This window comes from Globicephala melas, chromosome 19, assembly GCF_963455315.2.
Source record: "Globicephala melas chromosome 19, mGloMel1.2, whole genome shotgun sequence".
Lineage (NCBI taxonomy): Eukaryota > Metazoa > Chordata > Mammalia > Artiodactyla > Delphinidae > Globicephala > Globicephala melas.
The window spans coordinates 20,039,087-20,066,320 of record NC_083332.1 but is presented as its reverse complement, the minus strand read 5'-3'; the positions used below and the strand labels follow the sequence as shown (position 1 = coordinate 20,066,320).

The window sequence follows — 27,234 nt, the reverse complement described above, 5'->3', positions numbered from 1 at the left end:
GAGCGTCCCAGATTTAACTTTGGAATGTGCACAGAGTCGTGCCAGCCTGCCTCCGAGCCCACAGGGCCCGTGGGCTGGGTGGTCTTCGGGGTCACTGCCGCTCCGGACTCTGGGACCTGAGAACCCATGCGGCAGGGTCTGGGATCTGGGTTGGGCTCTTGAACCCTAAGTGCAGTTGGAGTCCCAGAACAGCGTGTGCAGCTGGGAAGAGCCACTGATCGCCCAACTGAGGAGTCTTTCTCTTGGTAACTTGTCTGTTGGGCGTAGTGGTGCAGGTGTGAGACTTGATGGGAAATGGACACACTTTGGGAGGAGTGGGCGAGAGTGGGGACTCAGGCCTGTTTCCCAAGGTCTCCACACCAGTGCTCTGTGGTCTCAGGCCTTGTCTCACCCCTGGGCAGAGACCCGCTCTCTGATATGCTGGCCTTCCCAGGAATTCCGGAGACAGGCCCATGACAGGCCTCCTGTTAGGACCCATAAGGCCACTCATAGAGATGGACATCGCCACCTTGGGGAGAGGGTTGCCCTCATTGCAAGTGGCATTGCAAGGCCTCTGCACCGTAGAGTGACAGGAGGGACGGCCGAAGCCCTGGGGAGCGGCAGAGTGCGAAAGGGATTGGGGCAGGTGACTGTGCTCCAGGCAGGCCACTGTGAGTGGCTGGTGGCTGTGGACTTGGAGGCTGTCTGCTTCTGGAGGCAGGGTGGTCTCCTCTGACGTCTCCAGCCCTAAGTGTTCTCTTCTCTCCCAGATATCTGAGTATGAGCCCCAGCTCGAGGTATCCCACAACTGTGAGCTGGAGAACCCTGCGAGGGTGTCCGATGTGCATTTGTCACTCTAGGGAAGGCAGGCGGACTCCCAGGTATACCTGCCCTGGCCCCTGGCAGCCTGCCCCCACCCCCCTCCCAGCCCCGGGAGTGCCTGCTCTCTAAAGGGGAGCAGTGGGGACAGGGAGACCTGGTCAAGCTGGCCTCGGGGGTTGACGAGCAATGTCTCACTCAATGTGAGTCTTTCCTGGGGGAGCCAGAGAAGCCCCCAGCCTCCGAAGGCTCCGTATCTGGTGGGGTCAGGTAGCAGCACAGGAAGTCCAAACCCTGTGGTCACTGTTATTCCTCAGAAGTGGCCTCAGGGGACAAGATGATAGGGTTCAGGAGGGCCCCCAGGGTACATGTCGGGCAGCTAATCCCTCCCTGACGGGAGACTGCACCGGGCCCAGCCTGGGCCCTTGACTCACCCCCGTGCAGCAGTGTCCTCTGAGCACTGGATTAATGTGCTGTTCCTTTTAGTCTCCTCCCCTTGTCACCTCCGAATGTCTCAGAGACAAGCCTGAGTGAAGGACAGTTTTCTTGCCTCTTTGAGGAGTCTTTTCACCTGCTCGGGCACCCTCGCAACCCCCTTGGACCAGGGGACAGAGCAGAGGAGAAAGAGCAGTTTCTAAATTATCACCGTCTCGTACCTGCACATGTGCACAAAAATAAGCCTGAATGCTTTTTCTTAGTGTGCCATATGCTGTCTATTTTTAACTAGTATATACAGGGCCCAAAAGAAAATTCGGTGAGGAAGTAAGAGCACATTGTGGTTGCAGATACACAATCACCGAAGAAACCTAAGATAATTGCCGAAATGACATCCTTTAGAAAATGCGAGGCTCTGCGGGTTCCTCCTGCAACAGGCATCCTGTGCATTTTCTGTCCCTTCTCCTTGGCCGCCACGCACTTAATTCCATTCCAGCCATGTCAGGAAGACTTGAGAAAAAAAATCCCACCATTAAAGACGTGCTCTTTGTTGTTTCAATCTGTGACCCCAGCAATCTCTTTAGCAAGCCATGGTTCAGTGAACTGGCACACAGCAGCCGTTCAGCAGTGGAAAAATCATAAAACAGATGGAAGCTTTACATTTTTGTTTAGTTTTTAAGAGCAGTTTTTATAACATCGCTTAAAACCATTCTGATGCATCATACTGTTTACACTCGAAGCTTTGTAGCTAAGATGTTTACAGTATGGAGAATGTTTTAAGATATTTTATAGTTATGATATTTAGATAATTGGCAAGAAAAAAATAGTTTGTTGAGATTGCAGTGATGTTAGTAATCGTGAAGTAACTTATGAGTCTCAATAAATATGTCCAGTTTGGTGGAAAGTACAAACTCAGTTAAAACAAAACAACACAAGAGGGAATATCTTTTTAGTGAAATCATTTCCTTTTCTTAATCAAAAGATGACAGGCGGGGCCTTAGAACTCCCATCTGCGCGGCACCACGCCATGGCCCTGAGCGCTGCCTCTCCTTTTGTGATTGATAGCTGCTCTACATCGGGCCATCGCTATTCCACACGAGTTCATGCAAACACCAAAGTTAATAAAGTTCAGTTTCAGCAGACCACCTTAAAATAAACCCAGAACAGCCCCCCACGTATCTTTGTGCAGTGGAACTGGCAGAGATTTTTTTTTTAATGTTAAAGAATTTATGCAGAGCTAGGATTTGGAACTCTTTTTTTTTTTTTTTTTTTTAACTGCCCCAAAATGGCATTAATCAAAAACAATAACTCCTTTTAACTTTTCTAAGTGCTCTAAAGGAAAGTATGAAATAATCTGTGTGTGGGCCACAAATGTGGAGAATGCAAACATTTCACAATAAACATGTTTAAATGAAAGTCCCTGGCAAGATAGTCTGAAAGATAGTACATGCTGGGTTAATTAATGCATACTCATAAAAATAAACCTCACTTTTAAGATTTGACCAATAAAAATCATCAGCATATTTGGATCAGATGACTTTATGTATACATTGAACTTCTCTGTGGCAAATGGTCCTTGGAACGCCTGGAAACAGACTCCAGTTTGAGGTCCAAACTCCCCTTCTATCTGCTTTTTGTGTTTCCAATACAGTGATACGATGATTTATTCTGGTTTTATCTGTTATACCTGCAATTGATCTGCTGGTGATGGGATTAAATTTATCATTTTAGATGAATAAATCATAGTTAGATAGCCAGAAAAATGTTTAGTTGCATAAAAATGCCTATTGTTTGCTTACAACACACAACGTTTGATTTTCACTATAATCAAATTACTAGAGTGCATTATTTTTACTCCAAGATGTTGATTTTTTGCTATCTTAAATTGAATCATTTTGGCCTATTCACAAATGCTATCTTTAAAAATATATATACTTTCCTGAAATCATGCATTCAAACAAATGTTGACTTTGGGTTGTGGATTACTCAGTGTTCTGAGGTTTTGTTAAATTAGAAATCACATCATTTTCTAAGCCTAATTACAGTATAGAAGATTCTGATTTTATATCTTGCTTTTTGAACAGGAAAAGACAAACTGCTACAGTGACCGCTTCGGTATGAAACTAACAGTAAAACCAAACTCATTTTAAAAGAACTGAGATTGGAATTCATAAATTCAGTAGAAGTTAAGTTGTAACTACCCAGACAGTGAAATTCTGAACCTAAGATAATGCCACATTTCAAATCCTTATGAAAATAAAAAGAACCCAACAAAACTTATTGAGGAAAAAACTCTAGCATGAGTTTAATTTTATCCAACTTTACTGGCAGCTTATTTTGAACTAATGTGCAATAAAGTTGCCAAGCAGAACAACTGAAAGAAACGAGAAAAAACATTTTTTTCTTGTTTCCTTACACTGTTTGTTTTAATAAAGGCTGTAGAGCAGTAAACACCTGAATCAATGACTTGGTGTTGGGTTGGCCAGAGAGCTTTAGGACTTAGTACTGCTGTGATTAGCCAGTTCACAAAAGGGCAGGCACTGGGCTGTCCGCTTCAGCGAGTTCCGGACAGCTGTCCCTGGGTCTGCTGTATCCCCTGCCCCCATGGGGACAGATACGAGCCCCGGAGTAAAAGCCCTTCTATGGTAGCATCATCCTGGCTCTCCTGGGCGTAAGACAAGTACCCACTCTTAAGGAAGCGCCTTTCACATGAATGTTTCTGGAAAAAGGGCTTGCAAGTCCAAGGGATCCAGCTGATTGTAAACAGTGTCAGCTTCATACCCTCGTTTTGTACCAGAGACTCAACATTGCCTATTTTAGAGAGAGTGTGTTTACGCCTACAAAATGAACCTCTGCGCGTGTAGATGTTTGTCCTGAAGCCACACCTAGGGATTCCTGGGGTGGGGGAGCATCTGTCTCAGCCCTTCCCTCCCCCAGGCAGGGGGCTGGGCCTGGGGGAGGCTCCCACATCAGGGGGTGCCCGCAAGAAGGTCTTCACCTGGGAAGGCCCAGGGCCCATCTGGAGACAGTGGGAGGAGGTGATGTGCCCAGAGAGCTGCTGACTCGGGGTCCCAGAGCAACCCCCGGGCTTCTGAGCAATGGGATTAAAAATCCAACATGCATGTGTGATCTTGCCTGGAGAAGTCCCATAGCTTCCATCAGATTTTTGAGGAAGTGCCTTTCTCATCTGTACCTGAGAAACAGATAAACTTAGATGGAAAAACTAGGGGATGGTAACCTCTTTTTGGAGAAACTGGGTGCTGCTTCAGGACAGATACAAACGTCTGCTCCTGGGAAAGTCTGAACCACAGGACGCGGGGTAGGATGTGGGGCAGGAGGCACGAGGTCGGTCCCCTCCCCGCCCAGTGCATCATACAGAGTGTGGCTGTTTCTGTACTTTTTAAGGTAGTGTGTTGATGGGACAGCTGTGATGACCACAGCAGCAAGGGCTGGGGGAGTGAGCCGAGGCCTGGGGTGGGGAGGAACAGTCCAAGGGTGGGGCCCCTGCCCTGGGCCGTCTCTCTAGCCTCCCGTCCTTGTGGCCTGTCCCCAGTGATGGGATTGGACGTGGCCACAGCCCATCTCAGAAGCCGTGCTCCGAGTGCCTCCTTCCTTCCCACCTTTGTGCCCACACTGGGCCTTATGGCTCAGGAATTATTACCAGCTCCATGGCTTACTTTCTGCCACCAGCACCTGCCACGTCCTGGAAGCCACTTGCGGAGTGAGTCCCTCTCCTGGGCCGAAGCAGAGGGGGAAGATGGTTTATTTGCCCAGGCCCGGCTTGTGGTGGCTTCAGGAATTCAAGTTCCCCATGGCCAGGAGGTCCTTTGGAGACTCCTATGTTCAATGCTCTCGTTGGACAGTTGGGAGAGCCAAGGCTCGAATGGAAGAGCCTCTGAGGTCAGACAGCGAGCTAGTGGTAGGGCTGGGCGAGGACAGGCCTAGCCCCATGACCTTGTCCCTGTGTCACCCTCCTCCTCTGGTTCAGTGTGTGTGAGCCAACATTCTGTGGGAGACACGTAAGAGGTGGCCAACTCCGTGCAATTTTCCCTCCTGCTGGCTCAGCGTAACAACAACGTTCCAGGCACATTATGTCAATTAGTTAATTACTAATCATCTCATTGAATTTAATTAATTCTTACAACAACCTTATGAGGTAGGTACTACTTCCATCCCCATTTTACAGATGAAGAAACTGTGTAGTGGTCAAGCCCAGGCCACTCACCGCAAAGTCGGTGCTCTCAGCTCCCTGTCCCGCACTGTTCCCCAGTGCTCAGAGATGACTTCAGATTTAACCTGGCTGAGCACTTTTCTCTTTGATATAGTTAAGTATCTATTTTACATACTTAGATGGGGAATAAATATTGTTTTTGGTTTATGGCAGTGTTATATAAAATTTCCATTAAAAACAAATTGATTTAAGGAAATCTATGAGTGAATTTCACGAAAGATCCTAACGAGTTAATGGTACAGGTATAAGCAGATATGGCGATAAGGCGAAGGTGGCATGCAAATGATGGAAATGTGGGCCACACTGTCCCCAATGCAGTTAGGGTGGCCATCAGGAAATCTCCAACGCAATGGTTCTCAAATTGGCTTCCAGGGGACCTCAGGGGTTCTAAGACGTCTTGGGGGCCAAGAGAAGGAGAGGCCTCAGGGCTCTCCTCTGCAGCTTTGGCTAGAGGAACTGCTTTTATCAGCTCATATGTGGAAAGATTTCCTTGGAAAAGGACTCTGCTAGAAAATGCTGAAAAAACATGATCTAGACCAAGTTCTTGATTCTGTAGATGGGAAACCAAATTCCACAGAAGAGCAGAGAATCACAACGATTGACGCTCTGCAGTCATTTTAAATAGAAAGTGTCTTTATTTAGGCAGATCGCTGGAGCTTTGGTAGAAGAAGCAAAATATACACTTGAACGGAGTCGTGAGGATTCACACAGTCCAGTCCCCTGCTTCCGGTAGCCTGGCCACCAGCACATTTGGTAGAGGTGGATGTCCACCTGGGAGCAAACTCCCCACAGGCAGGGGGCCCGGGAGTCACAGGGCAGAACTGCTGAGCAGTAGCAGACAGTGATGGCTGGTGGTCGAGTGGTGAGTGGGTGCCAGACCCTGGGTAAGCACTTTCAGATGTGTTATCTCCGTTCTAAAGATGAAGAAATGGAGGCTCCGTGTTGACGTGAATTCTCAATATCAGTGCTGGGCCTTACTGGGCTCTGGTCTAGAGTCTGTGCTCCTGATGGCTGAGGCTCCTGCCTCCCAGGAGATGTCCATCAGTGTCTAGCAGATGCAGGTGTCTCATGGTCACAAACACCTCTCTGAGCCCTCTCATCCTGAAGGTTCAGACAGGAGGCAGGAATGTTTCTCTCCCTTCTCCTGAGTCTGCGGGGGTTTGTGCAGAATCCTATTGGTTGCCACACAGGGTTTTCTAGGAGTTTGTGTTCTTTGAGATACAGGAAGGAAGCCAAGGATGGGTGACCAAACACTTTGACAATAAACCAGACCTTATTTACTATTTCTTCTCTTCTACCTTACATCAACCCACTAGGTAGGCATGCTATAAGAGCTCATGTGTATACTTTTTTATTAAAAAGATACCAATGGTATTCTTTCATTCATCCATAAGGCATGTTTTTCATTTACATGTGTATTTTTGCATTTGCACATTAAGTCATGTGTTTGTCACTTTTTTAACTCTTTCAATCATCATTCTACCTCTTCATCCATCTATTCACGCATGCCTTTATGCATTCATTCACTTATTCACATTTTTCTTCATGTGGACATTTGTTAGTTCGCTCATTCATTTCATCCTTTCAACAAATAGAACACTTTGAAGTTAATTAATTTCTCTGGAGAGATGTGGAGTAGTTTAGCCATACCCAGGGTAGATTCTGGGCATCTTTCTCATTGTTGCGTGTAGAGGCACATGAAGTTGGATAAATAGTGCCAGGGCCCCTGAGGGAGAATTATTGGCCCATGAGAGGAACAGGCTAAACCCATTTACTGTGACCATGGGATCTAAATATCACTTGTGTGCTGCGGTCTTAGGGTCTTCCCTCCTCAGGTCTTCCCTAGGGCCTGAGAATATGTGGGGGCCCCCCAGACCTCCTCAATAAGTCTCATGACCCCGAGCCATCGCTGGGTTGCTCCTGGGATGTAAGAACTGGCAGCATGCCCCATGGGGAAGCAATCGACGGTTGAGTCTAGAAACCAGGGCCGTGGTGTGACAGTTTGGAAAGGAGGAGCTCTCTGTCCAGATGAACTCATGAGGGGCACGCGTGGAGTGGGCAGGAAATGCAGTGAAGGGCATAGTGGGAATGAAAAATAATAAGGGTCCTGCAGAACTACGTTTCCTTCTCTTCCTCCACCAAAGACTTTCCATCTATTTCCTTTTTTTGAACTTCACATTATCCCTGAAAGATAGGCAGGCTGAAAACTATGGTGCTTGTTTTGATTAGTAGTAACATTAACTGCAAGCCAAGCTAAGAATGAGAATGTTTTAGCCTTGGACATGAAGTATTTGGGGAAGGACCTGCCTCCACCAAGTGAGTAGGGATTAGAAATTACTTTTCCATCAAGCTCTGCGTTGGTGTTGGGAATATAGATCGACTGTTTCCATGGCCTAAATGTAGACTTCTTTTGGTTTATTGAGATGGTAATTTAAGCTTGCCCTCAACCTTCCTTATTGTGCTTGACTCCACATGCATATACGTGCCCTTTCTGTTTTCCAGACTGTGCTTTTAAGTGTCTGGCTGCAAGGATGCTTTTGATAAGTAGAACATCGACAAAGGGCTTTCATACCAGCAAGCTGTATAGGGTACCAGTTGGCACTGGAAGATGTGTTCAGCCTTTACCGCTCTATGAATACTTTCCTCTCTGCAGCGAAGTCGGCGTGGGTGGCCATTTGGAAACTCATCCTGCCCTCATTCAGACTGTACTTAACTCCTGAGATACTCTCCTTTCCCCAGGTATTCATGAAGCCTCACCCCAAGACAAGCTCAGGTGGCCTGTTTTACCTGTGTATCAGAACCCCGCCCACACTGAATCTCAACTCATGGCCAGAGTTCTTCCTATACCCTAGTTCCGTAGGGAACAGAAGCCTGCACCTGAGAAGGATCACAGGAAAAGGAAGATCCACCCGCACGTTCCTCCCTTGCTTTTATCCTCCATCCACCTCAGCCCCATCTCTGCTTTCACCGTCCAACCATCCTCTTGCGTACTGCTCTACTTGATTTAGAATACACAGCCATAAACACTCAGGGCAGCCAGCAGCATGACTGGATATAATATTAATTTCTTTTCTGGTTTATTTGTGAAGGAGTCAACCATATAAATCACCTTAAGCCACTAAGACAGAGAATGAAAGCACATCTTCAAATGAAGAAGTGTAGCGTGTTACCATTAAAACCTAAGAAGAATCTGTGATCAACTGGGGGTTCTTAATGTGGGTATAGTTTTGTTAACGTTGCTGTAGATTATGTGAAATGCTCAGAAAGTTTTTCCCCCCCTCTGTTTTAGCAGAAAGCATTGGGTACCTATCAGCGGCATATCATTAGAAAGTCTGGTGTCTGCTGGACGTCTCCTTGTAATGCCATTTTTCATGACTTGTTTAATTAACAACCATTTTTGACCTAGACTAGTTACAAAAGTGTTGCTATTCTCTCCTGCTGAATTATGTCTAATGAACATATTTGCATGTTATCAGATATAGCAATGTATCATTTCAAATTTTGGCGTTTAAGCCTACATCCCTCAAAACAGCTTTTGTGGACTAGTAAGCAGGTGAAATCAAAAATCTCATTTCATATCTGACATTAATAACTTTCAAGGGGAATGAGCATTGGCATTTATGTCTGGACCAGAATCGAGCCCAATGTCCTAGAAACACAAGGGCAGCAGACAAACCTACTCACCAGATAGGAAAATAAATCATGCAGAATGCAGAATTTCTACCTTACATGTTAATTAATGTGTGCAATCAATTACTGATGTTACAATATGAGGAAAAAACTGGTGGGGAATGGGGTAATAAAAAATACCTATAGATTTATCTGCTTCTTTTTTCTATTTAAACAAATAGTCTTCAAGCCTGTGAATGCTGTGTTGAGACATGCTCTGAATAATAAGCATCATAAAATCTAATCAGATTTATAAGAGGAATTGATTGTTGTGGCAGGAGGAGAGGGTGGAAAATAAGCTGAAATTTAAGTGTTAATTTTTATGCTAATCCACAGTGGCTTCATATGAAGCAATTTTGTTCTGTGCCACAAATATAAAATTGTCCCTTGCAGAGAAATGTCAGCTTGCTAGACCTGAAAGCAGTAATTTATTAGGTATGTTTCTATTAGTATGTGTCACAGTTGTTAGCAGGCTATACACACAATAGTGCTTCATACTTATCCTCCAAGTCTCAGAATGTTTCAGCTCAGTGGCTGGAACGTGGGGCATTAATACATTATCATATGCGGGGTGGTCTGTGCCCTGTGGACAAAAGGCTATTTAATACAATTTAATGTCATTCTGAGAAGAAGTGGAAAAATAAAGACGGGGAATAAAATGGCATCTGTGTGTTTCACAGTGCACTCATGCACAAACCCTCAGTTTAAGAGGTATGACATTTCTGCCAAGAAAAAGAATAAAACTGGGGCATTTTTTTTATAACCTGTTCCCCACTGCAGTATTTTCTAAATGCTATTAAGTGATCGATTTACACGGCCCCGTGATGATGTCATCTATAAGAAGGGGAATGCAGATGACAGCAAAATACTAGTGACAGTGACCTTGTTTCAGAATCCTTGGAACCCTGTCAGCTTTGCTTCCAGTATATGGTTTCAAAGAATGTACTTTTTGGACAATATCTAGTTACTGGGTAGTGAATTAATAGAGTTAAGGGTTCTGATGCAATTCACATATAGGTCAATTACATGCGCCAACATCTGCTCTGTCACTATCATTTGCATATAGCATTCATATGTTAATGATGCCTCTTTTTACTCAAGTAATATATTTAAAAAACAAGATTTGCATATCAGTTTGGATCAGTATATTACAAGCAATTTATCATTTTCTCCTTCTTGTGATGATTTTAAGAACAATATCTTGAGTGATGGCTGCTATATTTGAGCATGGCTCTGATTTATACAAGAAACCCTTCAGTGGGAAAGCTTCCATTCTAAAGCTGCTTAAAGCCTTATAAATCAATAATGACACAGATGGACTGGTGATAATCTATTTAGAATGCCTGATAGCAAATATTGTTGTACAGATGATTAGAATGGTAACTGTTTTAGCAGAAAGCCTTTCTCTCTTTGTAAATGGTAAGTTTGAACAAAAAAGTGCTCGCACATGGACTTCATGTCAGGAAATCTTCGTGCTGGGTCTGGGTTGCAAAGGGAAAACATCGGGGGAAGAACAAAGAGACTTCCCGCTCCTGCCAATATAATCATATCATTCCCTGTTTCTTTAACAAAACAGGACCTCTTAATGGAATTGTGTCTTCAGGTGTAAATAGCATTAAAAGCTGCTTCCCCTCTCCTCTTTGCCCCGATACGGCGCAAGGAGTGAGAAAATAAAGTGGAGGTTGTCAGAAGTGGCAGCTGCTTGGAATCCTGATAAATATAAGCTTTTATTGATCTGATGAAAATGAAAGATCCCAGCACTAGGCAGTATTTAGCTTCTTGTCTACAGAGCGTCACCAGTGGCCTTGCATTGGGATAGATTTTCATTCTCATACACCGGGTTTGATTTCATCTTTGACCTTTTCAGCTGAATTTCCTTGACCTCTGCATATTGCTGTGATTTGGCGAATTTGTTACATTTCACTTTACATCACTTCTTTCTCTATTTCCTTTTGTGATAGGGAACTGGGACGCCCCTCTGGCAATCTGTCAGTGCCCGGATCAGCCGCAACCTTTCTGGGGTATTTTCTCACCACACTGACAGTCCTTAAGACAAGTATGCAGTTAAGCTGCTAAGGTAAGTCTTACTATATAAGAACTCTTTGCCCTAGACACACATCATTTCCTCCTGCTTTGTCGCATTGACCTAACGCAAATGCCAACCAAATAGCCTCCTCTCTCTCCCCGCTGGCCAGGGGCTTCCTCCCAGCCTCTCCCCGACCCAAGTAGGATTCCTCTACCTGCCCATAGCTCTGGGTGAGTGGTGGCTGGCAGGACCTTTTGCCATGGGCGAGGCATTCCTTCGTGGTTTGGGTGTGTTTGGGGATGGGTGGGGAGGGGGAACAAAGGAATCATGAAAAAATGTTATTTTCCTCTCTGTGGCTTAATTCCTTTCTCAAGTTTTCTTCTGGGATGAATACAAGGCTTCAGTTCGAAATCCTGAGGTGCTGCTAACATATTCTGGTTCCAAGAAAGTGCCGCTGTTATTTTGAGTAGTTTTGATACAACCAAATCAAAGTGAAGATTTGAAATAGCTTTTCTGAAAGCCCAAGCTGAAGTCATAAATTATTCTGCACCATGATTCTTTCTGATAGTAAAACCATACCTCTCTGCCTGACATTGCTGAAATGTGGAAAAGTGAAAGTTAAAAATAAAATGAAACATTTAAATCTTGGCTGTTGAGAACCTCAGATAGACATCAAGGCCAGTCGATAAAGGCCCCTATCAATTAGGCTTCCGCAGTCATCATCAGATTTGGTGTATTAGCAATTGCACAGGTGCAGGGTTCTGGTATTGAGACTGGGAAGGGCTAGGAAAAATGCGGGGAAATACCTTAAAATGGGAAGTGAGGGGCCGGGATGCCAAGGTCGGCTCAGTGGCAGAGCCCAGGGCAATGGCAGTGCCCACTCCCTCCTGGAATCTTGTGGGAGGAAATGTCTGCAGCCAAAGGGTTGGAAGGTTTCCCTTTTTTACCCCTTTCCTTTGAGTCAGAAAGTGTTGATTTCACACTGTGGTGAGTGTTTTCCATCAGCTTCTTGGTGGGTGTATTCCGTGTTAGGAAAAGGAACAGCGAACACCAGCAGTTGTAACTTCCGTCAGCGGAGGGCGGGCGGCCTCCAGTGGCTCCGGGACCTCTGAGCACCAGGACCCCTCTAACGATGGAGGCAGCCACGGGCTTCCTGGGCCTCCGGACTGAGCTGTTTGGCTGTCCCCTCCTCAGCATAACACAGGCAGAACAGTTTTTGGTTCCATAGCTGTTTGGTTGGGAAAACAAGCCTGCGGTTGCCAGTAAGGTTTAGAATTCGCCTGCCAGATCAGGGAATGTCTGTGAAGACTATTTTCCCTCTTGGGAGGCAAAACACAGATGGGGGAGTTAGGAGTCTTACAATATTTAGCTGCTACATTGATGGTAGGGATTCTGCCGCGTGGATGCTCGCAGTTTCCGAAGGCCTAGCTTATCATCACTGCCGAGGGCCTCAGGTAGGGGAGATGGGTGGGGCTGGCCTTCCCCTGGGAGTGAGCACTGCCAGCTGGCTCTGGAACGTTGCACCCTCTGTGCCTCTTGAGGGGGGCGAGGAGGTACTGCAAGGGTGCTGCCTTTTCCCCTTGACCCACATCAGGATGAGAAGCCAAGAGGAGGATGAACCACCGTGCCTGACAGGTGGGGTGACCGAGGGCAGGAGCTGGAGTGACTTGGGCTTCTTCTGTGAACGAGAAGTACCATCCTGCATGTGGCTCCTGAGACCCGGTGGGATAGGCCGAGGCACCGGCCTCACCAGGTTTCCTGCCCCCGAGGCATGCGTTTTAAAAAGTTCATCACTTGGTGTGGTTTGGACCTCATAGAAGATAAGGAGAGATGATGAGATGTTCTAGAGATTGTCCATGAGCAGCTGGGGAGATTTTTCTGCATGGAAAATGTACATCTTGGAATAATTAGGGGTCGTGTGAACTGGAGTAGGGTTAGAACTTTATATCTAAGAGCATATTCTGTGCCCTGGAGACCAAGAAAGGGGACGGGCTTTAGAAACAGGCGGAGAGCATGTGGGCATCTCCTTTCCAGCCTCTTGCTGACTCCCCAGCCCCGGCACACAGGATTCTCAGGCCCTAGAGCCCGGAATTATGATGAGCTGGTTGAGACATTTCTGGACTTCTGAAGGTACCTGTTGGGGACATCTTGTTCCCATTCCTCTCCCCCAATGCCCTCCCCATCCTTTGAAACGGACACTTGACTTTTTAAAGTCAAATATTATATAAATACAGCTTTGGGACAACTGAAGCACGATTACTTAGAAACCCTAAGCAACCTGTCGGTAACGGAACCCCTTGTACACATCAGAAAATGATTTACTGTTCTGCCACAACATGGATTTCCAGAGCAACCCCAAAACAGATTGGAGGCAGAGTCTGAAGGCGTGTCTGTCCAGCTCTCCACAGCTTTATCCTTCAGAAAGACCCCATGCTTGGTCTTGAGGCCCAGTGACTTCTAGAAGGAATTGGCTCTCAGAGACCGTAGGACCTTCCCTCCATCGGGCAGACACAGAGTGGCTCCCACTATCCCCGGGGCACGTGCAGGACCCTGAACTCAGGGTGCTGTCCCGAGGCATCCCCGTGTCCTGGTACAGACGGGTGAGTCAACAGCCTTCCCGTGGCAGTAATTACCTTAGTTAAATGCTGCAGGAGCCGTACTTTAGGAGCACAGAGGAGGGAGTGAATAATTGTAATTTCTGTGTTATAATGATGATAAGCCCTGCATATGTGTGTGTGGCTCTGCGTCGTATTTGATCTTCACTGGGAGATCTCCAGGCTCATGGAGGTAAGGATCCCTGCAGACTCCTTTGTAGCCACTGAATGAGGTAGGAAAGTAAGATCACGTTACTCTCATTTTGCCTGAGAGAAAAATAAAATCAGAGATAATTTTAACTCCAGAGGGAAGGCAGAGTGAACCAATTCTGGTCTAAGAGCTTCTTGGGATTATCTTAGTCCTCATTAGCTCCCTTGCAGGTAGATGCTTTTACTAGTTCCATTTTCCAAATGTGGAAACTGAGGTCAGAGAAGTTGAGTGGCTTCCGCCAGGTCACACAGCTGCCGGATGGTGAGGCCAAGGTTTGTGCTGCTTCTTTCTGATTTTGGAGCCTGATCCCTTGGCCATGAAGCAGCCCTGGATACAGCCTTGGACAAGACAGACAAGCTCCCTGCCCTCAGGGAGCTTATATTGTGGGGCTGGGACACAGTAAACAAGATGACCATGGATAAGATGATGTCAGATAGTGATAAAGGCTATGAGGAAATGTCTGGGGTGAGAAGAGGGTGAGGGGGAATATCTGTACTTGGGTGATCAGGGATGGCCCTCTTTTCTTTTTTCTATAAATTTATTTACTATATTTATTTTTGGCTGCATTGGGTTTTCGTTGCTGCGCGCGGGCTTTCTCTAGTTGCGGCGAGTGGGGGCTACTCTTCGTTGTGGTGCACGGGCTTCTCATTGTGGTGGCTTCTCTTGTTGCGGAGCACGGGTCCTAGGCACACGGCCTTCAGTAGTTGTGGCTCACGGGCTCTAGAGCGCAGGCTCAGTAGTTGTGGCACACGGGCTTAGTTGCTCCGTGGCATGTGGGATCTTCCCCGACCAGGGTTTGAACCCGTGTCCCCTGCATTGGCAGGTGGATTCTTAACCACTGCGCCACCAGGGAAGCCCAGGGATGGCCCTCTTGAGGATGGCACATTGGAAGTGAGAGGTCTGAAGGACACGGAGGAGCCAGCCAGTGAAGGCCTGGAGGAAGAGCATTCCTGGCTGAGGGAGTAGCACGTGCAAAGGCCCTGTGGTGGGGAAGAACCCAGCATGTATGGGGGACAGAGTGTAGGCCAATCAGGCTGGAGCACGTGAGCTCTGGGGAGAGGGTGGGTGGGTTGTAGGGCCTGGATAGACACGCCTTTGTAGACCGTGGTGAGGACTATTGCCTTTCTTTTATGTTTTTGTTGCTTTTTTTTTTTTTTCTGGTACGTGGGCCTCTCGCTGTTGTGGCCTCTCCCGTTGCGGAGCACAGGGCTCCGGACGCACGGGTTCAGTGGCCATGGCTCACGGGCCCAGTCGCTCTGAGGCATGTGGGATCTTCCCGGACCGGGGCACGAACCCGTGTCCCCTGCATCAGCAGGCGGACTCTCAACCACTGCGCCACCAGGGAAGCCTATGTTTATGTTGCTTTTAACCAGAGAGTGTGTCTTGAGAAACCCACCTTTCCAGGTGTGGGAATGCTCCTAGGTGCCAGAATTCTGCAAGTGGCTTGAACCAACTCTTGTTGGGCTGTTCGCTGCGACCTTAATGTTCTACCAGAGGGATGTCCTTGTGACTTGTCTAAAACTGGGAGTCAGAGATTTCAGGCCCCATGGGTGTAGGAAAGGTGGCCAGTCACATGGGGGCCACAGGGCCCTTCAGCTGCTCCTCTGGACCCAGCTGAGCCCCCGCAGCTGTGGGCTTGGGCAGAGCTTCAGGTGGAAGGCTTGGGGCTCCCTTTGATCAGGTCTGCCTAAGTCTGTACAGCCTCAGGGAGGTGTAAGCACGTTCCATCCACTACCAGGAAGTGTTAACTCCAAATTGACTGTGATCACTTCCTTGTCAATGTTGATTGGTGGGTCATCTAATAACATTCTGAATGAGCTTAAGAGTAAAGATTCTTGGTGGTTATAGTTTAAACCTCTTTTCCCTTGGGCAGTACAGGTGCTATTGTTAGGCAGGACTCTGTTTAGAAATTCTAGGTAATTCCTAGACCCATAGAGCCCTAGGGCTGGCAGAAACTTTTGCAGTCAAAGACACCTTTATTTTATAGGTGAAGAGAGGCTCAGGAAGGGCAAGGAATTTGCTCAAGATCACACGGCGAGTCATAGGCAGAGCCATTCTCACCTGGGCACAACAGGCCACCCCTCAGGCAGTTCCGGACAGCTTGGGGGCCCCTCTTAGCTGAAAGGAGGCACCAACAGGGGGAGGGGCTGGTGTCCTAGTCACCTCAGGAGCTTGCACAGCACACAGCACAGTCCTGGAACGCTGTGAGTGGTCAACAATCATTCACTGATGTAGTGATTGACCAGCCCCTCACCTCTGCATTTTGTAATCATTAGAATTTGTTGTACCTTGGTTTCAGCAAACTCAATATATATCAAATCCACATTTCTTTCCAAATTTTCTGGAATGTAGGGATTGCAAAGCCCAAGACCTCCCTAGGTCTGATTTATGCCAACACCCAGGACACAACGAGGCCAGGACTCTGGTAGTGAGTTCCTGATACCTGCGCAGGTAATTTGAAGGTCCCCCTCAGGTATTCCAGTAGGCCCGTTTTCAGAATATAAAATGCTGAAAGTTTTGGACAAAGATGGTCAGTGCTGAAGGCAGCTTGGCCAGGGGAGGGCTTGGACTCTGCCCCAGAGTGTGTTGCGGGGAGGCACCTAGATAGGCTTTGGCCTAGCCTGGGCATCTGTCTCTGGGGAGTTGTCCTAAAACCAAATTCAGGGTTCAGGTGGGAAATGCAGGAAGCTGGATGTGTGCAGAGCAGACTGGGGAGAGCTGATTCCATGGCAGGGGGCCTCTCAGCTCTCATCAATTGCACTTGGTAACGCGGGCAGAATTTTTCCAGATCGGCATAGTTTTTAAGGAAAAAAGAAATTAAAAAAAAACTGGTTCTTTTCTTTTCCTTCAACGTTGGCAACTAATTAAGTTTAAAAAAAACTTTCTGCAAACGCAAGTATATCTGTGGACTGGACAGAGCTTCAGCCCGCACTGTGTGACTCGTGCTGAGCGCAGGCTCGTACACACAGTGGGCACGCGATGCGGATCTGCCAGTGCTGACCCGAGCTGCCCGCAGCACAGCCCAAGCTTTGGAAGCACGTGAAGTGGGAAGGGAAGGCAGCATTTGCAGGCCCCGGGCCTCACGCTTCTGCCCTGCGTTCTCTTACTGCAGGGAGGCCGGGGAATGTCCCTGGCTGCATGGGATGGGACGATGCCTGGAAGAGGTGCAGCAGTGGGAAGACACCCACCTTCTGGGAAAGGTGGTCAGGATGCCTGTCTGCAGGCCTCCACATCCCACCTCATTCTGTGTCTCCCCAACACCTGAGTTATAAGGGTGCCTGCCCGTGTCTAATATGGGGACACGGTGATGGACGGCGTGTGATCCTGCCCCCAGGGAGCAGGCGATAGAACGACCCCTCCTCATGCCAGTAGTGGGGCTGCTTGGACAGACGCCTCGGGCCTCAAGTGTGGCTAATCCACGTGCTCTGCTCACCTGTGTTTGGGATGGGGCGGTCCTGATGCTGCAGCAAGCTGACCGGAAGCTCTGGCTGCCGCTGGATATGGGTGGCCTGTGTTGATCCTGGGATGAGCTGAAGAAGAAGATACTTTCTGTCCTGGGAGGCTACCTGGTATGGGAGAGAAATGGCGAGGCTGCTCAGCCCACCCAGTGCATGTCCTGGTCCTGTGAATCTGCTCCATCCAGCAAAGGTGACCCAGGTACTCAGCTCCCCTGAGAGGCAGGCAGGTGGCCCAGCATTCCCAGAGATGGGGGCAGACCCCATACAGCTGCCTGCGGTAGCTCCATCAGGGTGCAGTGGACCAGCATCGTCTGCGTGCTGGGAAGGGGTCGCTGGTCTCTGGGCCTCACCTCCTGTTGGCCCCTGCCTGGCTCGGCTCATCCCCATATACTCCCTTCACCCGTCCACATGCAACATGGAGTTTCTGTGTGTGTAATATTATTTGTTTTTATTTCTGTAATCCCTTTATTGTTTGCACAACTGCTGTCAGACTGTTGCCTGAAAGTATCACAGGATAATTGCAGAACGCCTGCATAAGTAATTTCTTATGAAATCGGGCCTTGTCTGCATATAAAATTGTTGTCGTTGCTGCATACATGGACTTCATTATATCCAGGCTGTTTACCGGGCTCATACCTTCCTTACAGGCCACGGCAACGAGAGGGCCCAACACTGGGAAATAATGAAATACTATCGTTTTTCTTTTTGGTCATATGACATGGCTGGAGGGTGACAGTTGGTGCGAGCTGGTCAGAGAGGGCCTGGCCCTGGAAGGAGATGGGGACCGGCTCTCCCAGGCCGCTGCCAGGGAGGCCAGTGGCTAATCCGCCTGTGCCGGGCACTTCTTCCGACCACATTTCTGTGATATTAATGGTGTGTGGTAGTGAAAGAAATGTGTTTTATTCTCGAGTCTAACCCTGCTGTTATCAAAGTAACTTCCAGCTTATTAGCGACAAAGGACTTTTCTCCTCTCTGCTGCCCTGTTCGCCAGGGCTTCCTGAATTAAACTGCTGTTTCCTGTCCTTTATATGCATGACCACATCTGGGTAGCCTGCTCACAGCCCCGCTGCTTAATAACAATCACCTTCCCTTTCAGTCTCTGTTGATTGTTTCTAATTCACTCTGACAGATAGTGCCTGACAACTTGCCGGCTTTTCCCTCCCTCCGTGACCTGAAGTTACTCACAGCACTTATATAGTCTGTCATTTTTAATATTTGATTTCATTTTAAGTTATGTGTTTTACTGAGAAGATGAAACCAAAAAAAAAGGGGACTTGTAATGGAACATAAATTTAACCCTTCTTGCCATCCGGCACCAGCCTGAGCCACCCTCCCTGGTGTCTGGGTGACGGTTTCTCCTTCCCTGTGATTCTCCTGCTGCTGCTGGGTTTCTTTTCTTCTTTCTTTCTCTCTCCTGCTTTTTCCTTTCTGTCTTTCATTTCTGAAAACAAAAGCTTTATGTCATATTCTTTCCCTTTAATGGTGCTTGATTAGTTTATGGAGCTAATAATGGCGCTGAAAGACCTTTAGGGGGGTTTTCCTCTGGAGTGAGGGAGTCAGGGGAGAAGCCTAGTGAAGTCAAAATGACCAGCTTCAATTAAGGTTCAGAATGTGAATTTGGTCTTTCTTTCTGGAGGTGCTTCTCTTTGGGCGAGCTCGCGGGGCAGAGAAATGCCTGCTCTGCCTGGGTTTGGGATGAGCCCTTGGAGTGAGCCCTTCCCAAGAGGGGGGACACACATCTTCTGCCTCTTCCCTCTGAATCTGCCCAGCGCGCGGGCTTGTAGGGCAGGCGTCCTCGCGGGGGGCAGGCGGCCCACGTCACCTCAGGGTCCACTCTGCCATGACTTGGCCTTTGTTTGCCACCAGACAAAGGCTCCTGTGTCCCTCTTGGCCCTTCAGAGGTTGAGAGCTGTGATGCTGTGCATTAGGTCAGCTTTGCAAATAGACACCACAAAATTAAAAAAAAAAGTGGCTCATTAACCCATGGCGCCTCACTTGTGCTGCTGGCCTTCTGTGTACATCGGCCCGTCCCCCGCAGTGCGGCTTGGGCGGCTGAAAAAGCTCAGTAAGAGGGATCTGGGTTGGATCTCAGTTCAAAAAAGTTCGATTTCACTGTTGCCCATGCCTGGTCTCCCCATGAGCACAGCACATCCCAAGCGTGTGAGCCGCCACACTCAGGAGGGCCCTGGAGCCCCTGGGCTAAGTGCTCCTTTGACTCCTGCAGCTACAGGCCTGGAGCAGAGTGCGTCCGTCCTAGGGGCCAGGCAGGCAGGTTTCCAGGGCGCTCTTATAAAGGCAGTCTGCTGGGGGCAAGGCAACAAGCCTGGTTCTCTGGAGCCAGCTCTTCAGGGAGTACCAGGCTTGGCCCAGGGAAGCACAAGGACTCCAGATGGGCCTGGATCCACTGCCCATGGGCGGATGTGCTAGCTTCTTCCCTGCTGTTCTGATGCCCCTGGGTCCAGGCCTGCAGACCAAGGTCCTGGGTGGGCCTGCCATGTCTGTCTTGTCCCAGCCGCTCCCAGGATGATTCTTTCCTTCGGGAGTTTTCTTCGCCAGGCCTCCCCTTTCTAGAACCTGGGTTCTCTCCATCTCTCTGGGCACTGTGGGTAAACTGAGGAAACAGCTGCTCTCTAAGGGAGATTTTTTTCCTTTCTGTAGTCCCAAGCATCCCATCGCTGGTTCCTTTTCTTCCTTCTGAAAAGGGTGGAAAAGTCAAGAACAGCTATTTATTTTGATGGTTTCGCAGTGTTGCTTTATTTTTTTTTTGAAATTGTCATTGTTTTGAGATGTTCTGACTAAAACAAAAAAGGAGAATTACTCACAAAAAGTAAAATGGACACAAACCTTTTAACTTTATGTAGGAAATAAAGATCTGTGTACACAATGGTGTGCGATAAGTAAAATAAGGACAAAATGGCTTTTCTCTTTCACTGACCCAGATGGTCTTTATGTGCAAGGTATGGGCCAGGTGGTAAAGGAAAGGGGGGTTGAAAAGTCTTGTTTTTCCTTTTGTAGCTCTCCATATTTGTAACCTACTGGGGAGACCAGGCGTGTATGCGTGTGTGTGTGTGTGTGTGTGTGTGTGTGTGTGTGTGTGTGTGTGTGTGTGTGACAGCGATTGCCAGGTAGTGGTGCAGGTGCAGGCTCTCACAGTCTGGGATGGTCCTCACGTTGGCCCCAGCTCAGGAAGTTGGGCTAAAAGGATCCAGTACCTTGAAGAAAAATACAAAGAGAGGCCAAGGGCCGCTATGCCCTTCCTGCTTTTAGGAGGGCAGTTGAAATAGAATTTTAAAGCAGATTCTGTATTTGAGGTTTGACCTCCAGCAAGGCCAAATTATGCTTTTATTCTCTTTAAAATGGACTGTTTGGCCATTATTGGTTCTTGTTTTAGAGTCAGAAAGAAATTGGGGGCTGAAGTCAACTAAAGACTGATTTGGTTGTGGTGCCTCTGGGGTCCATCTATTACCTGGTGAGCTGGGGCGACGGTGGAGCAGACTTCCTCGGAGTCCAGCTTTTCTGTGGAGCTAGCATGGGGGCAGGTGTATTCAGTCAGGATTTGGACCTGGAGGGCTCTGCTTCCCCAGGAGACAGCTCTAACCAGGGCTGTGAGTTAACAGGGCTCCGAGCCCTGTCCCTGAGAATTCACTGACACTGGGCCTGAAAGGATGCGCCTGTACAGAGTTAAGGCGTGTCATTCTTCAGTACGTTTAAGTCAACAGAAATGTGAGAGCCCTGCCGCCATCCTAAGTACGCATGGGTACAAATACAGAGTGGAGAGGCTGCACAGGGCACTGACCACAAGCGAGTGTGGCCTGGGCCACCTCAGAGATTAAACAGAGAGCCATGGATCCAGACTTGTGGGAGAGATCTGTGGATAAGAGCAATACGAATGAGAGTTGACCAATGATAAGGGAGCTAATGATTGTTGTGTGCGTTCTCTGTGCTTAGCACTGCACATCATTTTAGGAAAGGAAAACCAGACCTGTCCTGTGGCTCTCGAGGAGCTTCATGGAGAAGCTGGCGTTGGAGCTTGGCCTTGGGGACCAGGAAGACTGTCATAAGTTGAGGCAAGGGGAAGGCCAGAGGGAAGTTGCTTGCAGATGGCAGGAACCTGCCAATGCATTTGGGGCTGGGAGGAGGGGTGTTTTGGGCTGAGGTGACCATTCCAGGTGGGGGCAGGAAAGGGGGGAGATGTGGGAAAACTGGGGTTGGGCTTGGTGTTGGGGGTGACGAGTAGCTCCATTTTGTTGGAACTTAGGATATATTAGGTGTGGGTGGAAGTGTGGGTCAGAGCCCAGTGGGAGAGAGGCTGCCTGCCAGGTAAGGGTATTTGTGATGAGTTGGGACGTACCCTAGAAATGGGCATTGGGAAGACTGTTTGCGCTATCTGACGCTGACCTGGGGCAGTGGACGTGGGAGTGGGGAGAAAGAACCGGACTGGATGGTGCCCTTCTCTTGTTTAAGACTCACAGTGACCTCAGAGAGAGAGGCACCGCAGTGACAGTGCTGGAGCTGGGGTGTCCAGGCTGTGCAGCCTGCCCTGGTGCTCAGCTGTAGGCAGTTTGCCCACGTCCCAGGCCAGGCCCGCGAACTGTGCACAGTACGTTGGCCTTTAAAAAACAATAAAAAAGGGATTGCCCTTTAACCACCCCTCCCCCACTTTGTATTCATCAGGGTCATACTCATTTTTCTTTCCATACATATACAAAGGATGAACTTTGGGTTATACAAGGGGTATATGCCAATGTCAAGAGCAGACAAGAACAATGGAACAATTAGCAGATTCATCAGTTCTTCTGCTTATACTTCAATTCCAAGAGTGAAATGTTAGTTTGTTCAACTCTCTGCTTTATGCCTTGATCACAGTGTGAAAGTGTTGACTAAGCTTAGCTTCCTGGTCAGAGGGTCGAGACCCATGGCTTTTAAACATGCTTATATGAAATCCAAACATTCATGGCCACTGGTGATCTTGAAATCAAGGCACAACTTATAAAACGAACACATAATTATCTTGTTTATTCAGGGTATAAATAGAGTTCATGCATTTAAAAATTTTTCTTCCTGATAAGGACTTTAGCCAGCATTTAGTCTTTAGATAGCCTCTCTCCTTACTGTGCTCTCTCTTCTCTCCCCCTCCCTCCTCCCTTTCTTCTTCCCTCCCTGCCCCCTCCCTACCCTTCTTCCTCTATTTCCCCCTCTCCCTCCATCCCTCCCTCTCTCTCTCTCCCCCTCTCCCCAATCCTCTCTTCCTCTCTCTCTCTCTCTCTTCCTCTCGCCCCCATTCCTCCCCCCTCCCTCTTTCCCCCTCTCCCTTCCTTCTCTCTCTTTCCCCTTCTCTCCTCAGAAGGGGAGGGACTTGTTGGACCTGCTGTGGCTGCCCTTGGAAGAGGCAGGATCAGCCTGTGGATTTCTTTCTTGGAGCCCTTCCTGCTTCCCTCACAGCTTTGGCAGAGGAGGGATGGGTGCCCAGGGAGGGCCTGGTGTGCTTGGACGCATCCTTGCCACTTCCACAAATCCAGGGAAGGGCCGTGAAGCCCACACCTGCCTCTGACAGCCCAGCTGGGGACCAGATCCAGACAGCAAGGTGGCCTGTGGATGGGACCTTCCCAGGCCCTCCCCGATGGGCGGGGGTGGGGGGGGGCACGGTTTATACCCAGAATGACTCCTTAGCTCTAAGCCAGCCCCATACCGAGTACCACATGCTCCTAGATTTGTTATTTTTTGAGACACACTTCTTTTAATTAAATATTATATTTAGCTTTGTCCTAAACAATAATCTCTATGAAATCTCTGGTTTGATGTACCCTCTATATATTTTTTCATATCAGACAGTAAAATAATTATTTAAGTATTAATTGTTTTTTAAAGAGGAGTTTTTTTGTGTATCACCTAAAACCGTCTTGTGTGTCAGCGTGCAAGCCTTTGGGGATCCATTGGAATGTTTGCAGCCAGCCAGCTTCCTAGAATCTAGTTCAAGTTACTCCATGAAGGCACTGCCTCCCCAGCCCCTGGAGAAGCCCCTTCCTAACCCCTCCAGAAAGTTCTCCTTGACTCCTCCTTGACCTCATGGCCCTGCCCTCAGAATCCCTAATTGTCATTTAATCATGCACTGCTCTGGTCACATTTGACAATGCTGTGAGCAGTTGCTGGGCCATGCTTTCTGACTCTGTCCCTTCCCTTTTTGATGGCCAGAGTGTCTGGTCAATTGAGCTAGCTGTGCCAGTCTCTCTGTCAGTTCTGTGTATACATCTATGCATCTCTCTATCCATTTATCCGTCCTATCCACTGCCCCTCTCTGTATCTATGTATCTATCATCCTTGTGTCTATGACCAATATCTATCTATCTATCTATCATCTCCTATTCTCCCCCCACCCCCACTTTCTTTCATCCTCTTTGATGAGCCAGGCACTGCTTTAGGCCCTGGGAATACAGCAGAGAACAAAACAAAGTCCCTGCCCTCATGTAGCTGACATTCTAGTTGGAGAAGTCAGGCAATAAACAAATAACCGAATAGATGAAGAAATCAGAGACCCGTCTGTAGGGACACATGCCATACAGAGTATTGAAACAGGGGGATATGAAGCAGAGAGACCAGGACAAGCTGAGGCTGAGCGATCAGGGAGGGTCCCTCTGGGGAGGTTACATTGGGTCTAAACGCTGAAGGACAGGATGGGGCAGCACCTGGACAGAGGGCAGAGCTCATATAGAGGCCGTGAGGCAGGGGCAGGCTTGATGACTGAGGTGCAGAGAGAAAATTCAGATAGAAGAATGAAACTGTATTTGATTCTGACTTTGACAAGGATAAAGTTTTTCCATTTCTCACTTCCTAGGGGCTACAGTCCCTTTTCTATGTAAGAGAGTCCAACCCCTCAGCTCTAAAAGCCCCTGTGTCAAATCTCTTCTGCTGGGGCGCTTTGGAGGCAGTGCCGTGTTGTCCTCTGCAGGGTTGGAGGGCTGAAGGGGAGCACACCATGATGAGGCGACCGCTGACATGCTAATATTTCATTTTAATCTTGAGTGCCAGGTTACTTTCCAAATGAAGTGTCTCAGGCAAGGCTCTAACTTACATGAAATAAAAGAGTTTAATGCTAATTAAATATCATCTGACTACTGAAGCCATATTTATTGATGGTCTAAAAGAACATCATCGAGGTGGGTAGACTGGGAACGTGTCTCCACTAGAAACGTACCTTCGAGTCCCGGAACTCCTGCATTTCAGGCTCGCACACCCCACGCGTGGCGAAGCACATGTGGGTGGGACCCCAGAGCCGCCCCTGCAGCTTTCTCTGCCGGATGCAGAGGTCAGCGCCTTTAATGTGGATTTGGTTCAGGAGGTCTGGGTGGGGCCCAGGCTGCTCGTTTTTAACCAGGTCCCGGGAAATGCTGATGATGCTGGTCCAGCTGCACGGTGAGTAGTAAGAGTCTAGAACAGACCAGGGTGAGTTCCTGGCACCACTGCTCACAGGGAGTGACAGCCCTGTGTGGAGTCTCCCACTATACTGGTCTCGCCCACCCCCTCCATCTCTCCTTCCTCCTTTCTTTATCCCAGACCTTCCTACTCCTCCTTCCTGTCCCAGCCTTGTTGTCGCTCTCCCAAGGCCAAGAACGGGGTGATTCCTTCAGGTAGTGAAAGTCTTCATGCAGGGTTTGACCCAATCTTCCACCATTTGCCTTGTCTGATTGCCCTACCCAGACTTGGAACAGCTCAAGGGCAGAGCCTCCATTCCAGCGTCTTACTTCTGTGCCTCCAGGCGAGTGCTTCTCCAGATGGCAAGGAGGGGGATGCACTTCCTGACCCTCTGTAAACAGGGACTCGCATGGGGTAGAACTGGCCTCAGCAGCTGTGTGTTGGCTGAGCTTGGTAGGCAGGGCCTGGAATGTGAGGTCACGCTCTCCTGTCTACCCTCCAGCTTTCCTCTGCTGAGGCTTCTCTGGACTGCGTCTTCCCTTTCCTCTGAGCAGCAGCCTCCTAACGGCATAGACGAGGGAGGCAGGGCTCCAATGCTGCAGGGGTGAGAGCATCCTCGTCAGTGAACAGGGTGCGACCACTCGGAGGTGCACGCCCCAGTGGTTGCCCATGGCAATGGGTCCAGTGTTGCTAGACCTTTGGATTTTTCTAGAGAGGTCAGAAGTCTGGATTTTCAGATGGAACTCAGCCAGTTTCTGCAAGTGGAAAACTCTTACGTGATTTTCTTAAATCGTCACATAAGCCAAACTGAACACGTGTGTCAGTGGATTTTGGCAAGTAGGCCTCAGGGTACAGTGTCTGGTGCCCATCAATTCCGGGGATGATTCCATAGATCCTGCTGGGAGAAGCGAGGGGGTCTGAAGGCGGTGGCCTGGTGGGAGATGTCTCCTCAGCAGCTCACCTTGCCTGGGGAAGGGGAGTTGGGTGGAAAGGGCTCTGAGGACTCAGAATCCATTCTGCAGGAGTGGGCCCTGATGTGGCTTTCAGGCCTCGGGAAAACTCATTCTTCCATATCAGCTTGTCTGCATCCACCTATAATTAGCATCTGAAATTTCTAAATGAACTGCCTAATCAAGTAAATTTAGCAAACTTATTGTGAAGTGCTACCAAATCCTCTCCCTCCAACTGTCCACACAGACACCCGCACCACCTTGCTTGCCTATGCTATTTGCAACTGAAGCTGCTTATGTGTGCTGTCTGGCAGCCCCGCAGACAGCCCATTTATGTGACCTATAATGGGTTTATTAGTGTTTCACTGCCTTGTTGCTATTAAGTTTTGTCAGTTTCAGCTTCAAGAACACAAGGTTAAATTTTCAGTAGAGTTTTTGCAAAGTTTGAGTGGGATTAAGATTGTTAAAAATGTGTCCAAATGGTGGGTCCATGTGTTTATTTTCAAGATATTATTTCTGCCCACTAAGAGATTTTGATCTCTTATTTATAAATTTAACACTTTTCTGATGTTCAGAATGGCAGCACAGGGCTCGAATTTTATATTGCACACGACACATGAATGCATTAAATGTAGAGGATCAAACTGAAGCTGTAGCAAATGGAGCTGGACCCGTTGGTGACTGTGCAGCCCGAGATGTTGGTACCCCTGTCCCAGGGTGCAGCTAGGACTGGCTGTTGCTTTGACCTGGTAAATAAACATCATAAAGAAAGAGGGAAAATTCTCCCACAGATTACAAAAGGATGAGTTATGATATTATTTTCTCCCGGTACCATAAGATACGCAGGTTCTTCTATGAAAATACGTGCATGTGTAATTGAATATTATTTACCTGGATCCCTTCTGTAATTCTTGAGCAATTTTTTTTAGGAGAAGCCAATTCAGGAGTCTCTTCATTGGCTGCAATCAGAATAAAGTGCTTCCACTTTTAGGTTAAGAGAAAAAAAAAATAAACAGTAATAGGCTGAGCTGCTATTATGAAAAGTTTATTATAATTGATATATAAGCTTGCTGGGGTCTTAAGCACAGAGCAGTTGGAAAACTTCACTAGCTCCTGGATCCAATTTTAAAAAATCTATGTTGTGTCCACGGTGGGGAGATGGCCATAGCTGCAAAAGCCCTCTGTCGTACATGGAGACACACCTGTGGCATTCTCTTGGTTCTATGCTGTTTGGGATGTAGAACGCTCTAAATCCTCTCATTACTGCCTTATAGATGACAGACACTTCAAGCAGTTCTCCATTTATCTGAGATTACCAGTTAAACTCGTTAAAAAGCAACTCTGGCTTGTTCACTCAATTGGCTGTGGGGAAGATTTCGTGTTCTTGAGCGACAGTGTGGCTTTGATTAGTGGAGTGCTATACTTTTTAGGGGAGACCTTTGCTAACTTAAT

The 27,234-nt window shown here is 48.0% G+C and overlaps 1 protein-coding gene across 8 annotated transcripts in view; it reads left to right on the top strand.

Moving 5' to 3' along the window:
• Window positions 1-27,234, top strand: part of ZNF536 (zinc finger protein 536) — a 418,630-nt gene that overhangs the window by 100,385 nt on the left and 291,011 nt on the right. For all 8 annotated transcript variants that reach the window (XM_060288591.1, XM_060288594.1, XM_060288590.1 and 5 more), the window contains exon 3: window positions 11,095-11,210. The gene's annotated coding sequence lies outside the window, so the exon portion shown is untranslated. The remainder of the gene's footprint in view (window positions 1-11,094; window positions 11,211-27,234) is intronic.